The sequence below is a fragment of the Lepisma saccharinum genome, unplaced genomic scaffold (assembly GCF_977018435.1).
Source record: "Lepisma saccharinum unplaced genomic scaffold, izLepSacc3.1 HAP1_SCAFFOLD_43, whole genome shotgun sequence".
Classification (NCBI taxonomy): Eukaryota; Metazoa; Arthropoda; class Insecta; order Zygentoma; family Lepismatidae; genus Lepisma; species Lepisma saccharinum.
The window spans coordinates 1389083-1396617 of record NW_028142903.1 but is presented as its reverse complement, the minus strand read 5'-3'; positions in this window follow the sequence as shown (position 1 = coordinate 1396617).

Below are 7535 nucleotides of genomic sequence, written 5' to 3'. Positions count from 1 at the left end.
TCCAATCTCTTGTTTTGTACGTTTTTTCCACGTGTCTTGACATGCAAAGTATCCCTGCAACGTTTGGTGAAGATCTGAGTATGTAGTTTTTGACCTTATCTGGAACCTCCTATCTGAAAATTTGAAAATTCTTCAAAAATTCGTCGAAAATCTTGATGTCTCCAATCTCTTGCTTTGTACGTTTTTTCCACGTGTCTTGACATCCAATGTATCCCTGCAATGTTTGGTGGAGATCTGAGTATGTAGTTTTTGACCTTATCTGGAACCTCCTATCTGAAAATTTGAAAATTCTTCAAAAATTCGTCCAAAATCTTGATGTCTCCAATCTCTTGTTTTGTACGTTTTTTCCACGTGTCTCGACCTCCAATGTATCCCTGCAAAGTTAGTGAAGATCTGAGTATGTCGTTTTTGACCTTATCTGGAACATCCTTTCTGAAAATTTGAAAATTCTTAAAAAATTCGTCGAAAATCTTGATGTCTCCAATCTCTTGTTTTGTACGTTTTTTCCACGTTTCTTGACATCCAATGTATCCCTGCAAAGTTTGGTGAAGATCTGAGTATGTAGTTTTTGACCTTATATGGAACCTCCTTTCTGAAAATTTGAAAATTCTCAAAAAATTCGTCCATAATCTTGATGTCTCCAATCTCTTGTTTTGTACGTTTTTTCCACGTGTCTTGACATCCAATGTATCCCTGCAAAGTTTGGTGAAGATCTGAGTATGTAGTTTTTGACCTTATATGGAACCTCCTATCTGAAAATTTGAAAATTCTTAAAAAATTCGTCCAAAATCTTGATGTCACCAATCCTATGTTTTGTATGTTTTTTCCACGTGTCTTGACATCCAATGTATCCATGCAAAGTTTGGTGAAGATCTGAGTATGTCGTTTTTGACCTTATCTGGAACCTCCCATCTGAAAATTTGAAAATTCTTAAAAAATTCGTCGAAAATCTTGATGTCTCCGATCTCTTGTTTTGTACGTTTTTTCCACGTGTCTTGACATGCAAAGTATTCCTGCAAAGTTTGGTGAAGATCTGAGTATGTAGTTTTTGACCTCATCTGGAACCTCCTATCTGAAAATTTGAAAATTCTTAAAAAATTCGTCCAAAATTTTGATGTCTGCAATCTCTTGTTTTGTACGTTTTTTCCACGTGTCTTGACATCCAATGTATCCCTGCAATGTTTGGTGAAGATCTGAGTATGTAGTTTTTGACCTTATCTGGAACCTCCCATCTGAAAATTTGAAAATTCCTAAAAAATCCGTCCAAAATCTTGATTACCCCAATCTCTTGTTTTGTACGTTTTTTCCACGTGTCTCGACATCCAATGTATCCCTGCAAAGTTTGGTGAAGATCTGAGTATGTAGTTTTTCACCTTATCTGGAACCTCCTATCTGAAAATTTGAAAATTCTTAAAAAATTCGTCCAAAATCTTGATGTCTCCAATCTCTTGTTTTGTACGTTTTTTCCACGTGTCTTGATATCCAATGTATCCCTGCAAAGTTTGGTGAAGATCTGAGTATGTCGTTTTTGACCTTATCTGGAACATCCTTTCTGAAAATTTGAAAATTGTTAAAAAATTCGTCCAAAATCTTGATGTCTCCAATCTCTTTTTTGTACGTTTTTTCCACGTGTCTTGACATCCAATGTATCCCTGCAAAGTTTGGTGAAGATCTGAGTATGTAGTTTTTGACCTTATCTGGAACCTCCCATCTGAAAATTTGAAAATTCTTAAAAAATTCCTCGAAAATCTTGATGTCTCCAATCTCTTGTTTTGTACGTTTTTTCCACGTGTCTTGACATCCAATGTATCCCTGCAAAGTTTGGTGAAGATCTGAGTATGTAGTTTTTGACCTTATCTGGAACCTCCCATCTGAAAATTTGAAAATTCCTAAAAAATCCGTGCAAAATCTTGATGTCTCCAATCTCTTGTTTTGTACGTTTTTTCCACGTGTCTTGACATTAAATGTATCCATGCAAAGTTTGGTGAAGATCTGAGTATGTCGTTTTTGACCTTATCTGGAACCTCCCATCTGAAAATTTGAAAATTCTTAAAAAATTCGTCGAAAATCTTGATGTCTCCAATCTCTTGTTTTGTACGTTTTTTCCACGTGTCTTGACATGCAAAGTATCCCTGCAACGTTTGGTGAAGATCTGAGTATGTAGTTTTTGACCTTATCTGGAACCTCCTATCTGAAAATTTGAAAATTCTTCAAAAATTCGTCGAGAATCTTGATGTCTCCAATCTCTTGTTTTGTACGTTTTTTCCACGTGTCTTGACATCCAATGTATTCCTGCAATGTTTGGTGGAGATCTGAGTATGTAGTTTTAGACCTTATCTGGAACCTCCTATCTGAAAATTTGAAAATTCTTCAAAAATTCGTCCAAAATCATGATGTCTCCAATCTCTTGTTTTGTACGTTTTTTCCACGTGTCTCGACCTCCAATGGATCCCTGCAAAGTTTGGTGAAGATCTGAGTATGTCGTTTTTGACCTTATCTGGAACATCCTTTCTGAAAATTTGAAAATTCTTAAAAAATTCGTCGAAAATCTTGATGTCTCCAATCTCTTGTTTTGTACGTTTTTTCCACGTGTCTTGACATCCAATGTATCCCTGCAAAGTTTGGTGAAGATCTGAGTATGTAGTTTTTGACCTTATATGGAACCTCCTATCTGAAAATTTGAAAATTCTTCAAAAATTCGTCCAAAATCTTGATGTCTCCAATCTCTTGTTTTGTACGTTTTTTCCACGTGTCTCGACCTCCAATGGATCCCTGCAAAGTTTGGTGAAGATCTGAGTATGTCGTTTTTGACCTTATCTGGAACCTCCCATCTGAAAATTTGAAAATTCTTAAAAAATTCGTCGAAAATCTTGATGTCTCCAATCTCTTGTTTTGTACGTTTTTTCCACGTGTCTTGACATGCAAAGTATTCCTGCAAAGTTTGGTGAAGATCTGAGTATGTCGTTTTTGACCTCATCTGGAACCTCCCATCTGAAAATTTGAAAATTCTTAAAAAATTCGTCGAAAATCTTGATGTCTCCAATCTTTTGTTTTGTACGTTTTTTCCACGTGTCTTGACATGCAAAGTATCCCTGCAACGTTTGGTGAAGATCTGAGTATGTAGTTTTTGACCTTATCTGGAACCTCCTATCTGAAAATTTGAAAATTCTTCAAAAATTCGTCGAAAATCTTGATGTCTAAAATCTCTTGTTTTGTACGTTTTTTCCACGTGTCTTGACATCCAATGTATTCCTGCAATGTTTGGTGGAGATCTGAGTATGTAGTTTTAGACCTTATCTGGAACCTCCTATCTGAAAATTTGAAAATTCTTCAAAAATTCGTCCAAAATCTTGATGTCTCCAATCTCTTGTTTTGTACGTTTTTTCCACGTGTCTCGACCTCCAATGGATCCCTGCAAAGTTTGGTGAAGATCTGAGTATGTCGTTTTTGACCTTATCTGGAACATCCTTTCTGAAAATTTGAAAATTCTTAAAAAATTCGTCGAAAATCTTGATGTCTCCAATCTCTTGTTTTGTACGTTTTTTCCACGTGTCTTGACATCCAATGTATCCCTGCAAAGTTTGGTGAAGATCTGAGTATGTAGTTTTTGACCTTATATGGAACCTCCTATCTGAAAATTTGAAAATTCTTAAAAAATTCGTCCAAAATCTTGATGTCTCCAATCTCTTGTTTTGTACGTTTTTTCCACGTGTCTCGACCTCCAATGGATCCCTGCAAAGTTTGGTGAAGATCTGAGTATGTCGTTTTTGACCTTATCTGGAACCTCCCATCTGAAAATTTGAAAATTCTTAAAAAATTCGTCGAAAATCTTGATGTCTCCGATCTCTTGTTTTGTACGTTTTTTCCACGTGTCTTGACATGCAAAGTATTCCTGCAAAGTTTGGTGAAGATCTGAGTATGTAGTTTTTGACCTCATCTGGAACCTCCTATCTGAAAATTTGAAAATTCTTAAAAAATTCGTCCAAAATCTTGATGTCTCCAATCTCTTGTTTTGTACGTTTTTTCCACGTGTCTTGACATCCAATGTATCCCTGCAATGTTTGGTGAAGATCTGAGTATGTAGTTTTTGACCTTATCTGGAACCTCCCATCTGAAAATTTGAAAATTCCTAAAAAATCCGTCCAAAATCTTGATGACCCCAATCTCTTGTTTTGTACTTTTTTTCCACGTGTCTCGACCTCCAATGTATCCCTGCAAAGTTTGGTGAAGATCTGAGTATGTAGTTTTTGACCTTATATGGAACCTCCTATCTGAAAATTTGAAAATTCTTCAAAAATTCGTCGAAAATCTTGATGTCACCAATCCTATGTTTTGTATGTTTTTTCCACGTGTCTTGACATCCAATGTATCCATGCAAAGTTTGGTGAAGATCTGAGTATGTCGTTTTTGACCTTATCTGGAACCTCCCATCTGAAAATTTGAAAATTCTTAAAAAATTCGTCGAAAATCTTGATGTCTCCGATCTCTTGTTTTGTACGTTTTTTCCACGTGTCTTGACATGCAAAGTATTCCTGCAAAGTTTGGTGAAGATCTGAGTATGTAGTTTTTGACCTCATCTGGAACCTCCTATCTGAAAATTTGAAAATTCTTAAAAAATTCGTCGAAAATCTTGATGTCTCCAATCTCTTGTTTTGTACGTTTTTTCCACGTGTCTTGACATCCAATGTATCCCTGCAAAGTTTGGTGAAGATCTGAGTATGTAGTTTTTGACCTTATATGGAACCTCCTATCTGAAAATTTGAAAATTCTTAAAAAATTCGACCAAAATCTTGATGTTCCGAATCCTATGTTTTGTATGTTTTTTCCACGTGTCTTGACATCCAATGTATCCATGCAAAGTTTGGTGAAGATCTGAGTATGTAGTTTTTGACCTTATATTGAACCTCCCATCTGAAAATTTGAAAATTCTTAAAAACTTCGTCCAAAATCTTGATGACCCCAATCTCTTGTTTTGTACGTTTTTTCCACGTGTCTTGACATCCAAAGTATCCCTGCAAAGTTTGGTGAAGATCTGAGTATGTAGTTTTTGACCTTATATGGAACCTCCTTTCTGAAAATTTGAGAATTCTTAAAAAATTCGTCCAAAATCTTGATGTCTCCAATCTCTTGTTTTGTACGTTTTTTCCACGTGTCTTGACATCCAATGTATCCATGCAAAGTTTGGTGAAGATCTGAGTATGTCGTTTTTGACCTTATCTGGAACCTCCCATCTGAAAATTTGAAAATTCTTAAAAAATTCGTGCAAAATCTTGATGACCCCAATCTCTTGTTTTGTACGTTTTTTCCACGTGTCTTGACATCCAATGTATCCATGCAAAGTTTGGTGAAGATCTGAGTATGTCGTTTTTGACCTTATCTGGAACCTCCCATCTGAAAATTTGAAAATTCTTAAAAAATTCGTCGAAAATCTTGATGTCTCCAATCTCTTGTTTTGTACGTTTTTTCCACGTGTCTTGACATGCAAAGTATCCCTGCAACGTTTGGTGAAGATCTGAGTATGTAGTTTTTGACCTTATCTGGAACCTCCTATCTGAAAATTTGAAAATTCTTAAAAAATTCGTCCAAAATCTTGATGTCTCCAATCTCTTGTTTTGTACGTTTTTTCCACGTGTCTTGACATCCAATGTATCCCTGCAATGTTTGGTGAAGATCTGAGTATGTAGTTTTTGACCTTATATGGAGCCTCCTATCTGAAAATTTGAAAATTCTTAAAAAATTCGTCCAAAATCTTGATGTCTCCAATCTCTTGTTTTGTACGTTCTTTCCACGTGTCTTGACATCCAATGTATCCCTGCAATGTTTGGTGAAGATCTGAGTATGTAGTTTTTGACCTTATATGGAACCTCCTATCTGAAAATTTGAAAATTCTTAAAAGAATTTAACAAAATCTTGATGTCCCCAATCCTATGTTTTGTATGTTTTTTCCACGTGTCTTGACATACAATGTATCCCTGCAGAGTTTGGTGAAGATCTGAGTATGTAGTTTTTGACCTTATCTGGAACCTCCCATCTGAAAATTTGAAAATTCCTAAAAAATCCGTCCAAAATCTTGTTGACCCGAATCTCTTGTTTTGTACGTTTTTTCCACGTGTCTTGACATCCAATGTATCCCTGCAAAGTTTGGTGAAGATCTGAGTATGTAGTTTTTGACCTTATCTGGAACCGCATTTCTGAAAATTTGAAAATTTTTAAAAAAATCGTCCAAAATCTTGATGTCTCCAATCTCTTGTTTTGTACGTTTTTTCCACGTGTCTTGACATCCAATGTATCCCTGCAAAGTTTGGTGAAGATCTGAGTATGTAGTTTTTGACCTTATATGGAACCTCCTATCTGAAAATTTGAAAATTCTTAAAAAATTCGTCCAAAATCTTGATGTCTCCAATCTCTTGTTTTGTACGTTTTTTCCACGTGTCTCGACCTCCAATGGATCCCTGCAAAGTTTGGTGAAGATCTGAGTATGTCGTTTTTGACCTTATCTGGAACCTCCCATCTGAAAATTTGAAAATTCTTAAAAAATTCGTCGAAAATCTTGATGTCTCCGATCTCTTGTTTTGTACGTTTTTTCCACGTGTCTTGACATGCAAAGTATTCCTGCAAAGTTTGGTGAAGATCTGAGTATGTAGTTTTTGACCTCATCTGGAACCTCCTATCTGAAAATTTGAAAATTCTTAAAAAATTCGTCCAAAATCTTGATGTCTCCAATCTCTTGTTTTGTACGTTTTTTCCACGTGTCTTGACATCCAATGTATCCCTGCAAAGTTTGGTGAAGATCTGAGTATGTAGTTTTTGACCTTATCTGGAACCTCCTATCTGAAAATTTGAAAATTCTTAAAAAATTCGTCCAAAATCTTGATGTCTCCAATCTCTTGTTTTGTACGTTTTTTCCACGTGTCTTGATATCCAATGTATCCCTGCAAAGTTTGGTGAAGATCTGAGTATGTCGTTTTTGACCTTATCTGGAACATCCTTTCTGAAAATTTGAAAATTGTTAAAAAATTCGTCCAAAATCTTGATGTCTCCAATCTCTTTTTTGTACGTTTTTTCCACGTGTCTCGACCTCCAATGTATCCCTGCAAAGTTTGGTGAAGATCTGAGTATGTAGTTTTTGACCTTATATGGAACCTCCTATCTGAAAATTTTAAAATTTCTTAAAAAATTCGTCCAAAATCTTGATGTCACCAATCCTATGTTTTGTATGTTTTTTCCACGTGTCTTGACATCCAATGTATCCATGCAAAGTTTGGTGAAGATCTGAGTATGTCGTTTTTGACCTTATCTGGAACCTCCCATCTGAAAATTTGAAAATTCTTAAAAAATTCGTCGAAAATCTTGATGTCTCCGATCTCTTGTTTTGTACGTTTTTTCCACGTGTCTTGACATGCAAAGTATTCCTGCAAAGTTTGGTGAAGATCTGAGTATGTAGTTTTTGACCTCATCTGGAACCTCCTATCTGAAAATTTGAAAATTCTTAAAAAATTCGTCCAAAATCTTGATGTCTCCAATCTCTTGTTTTG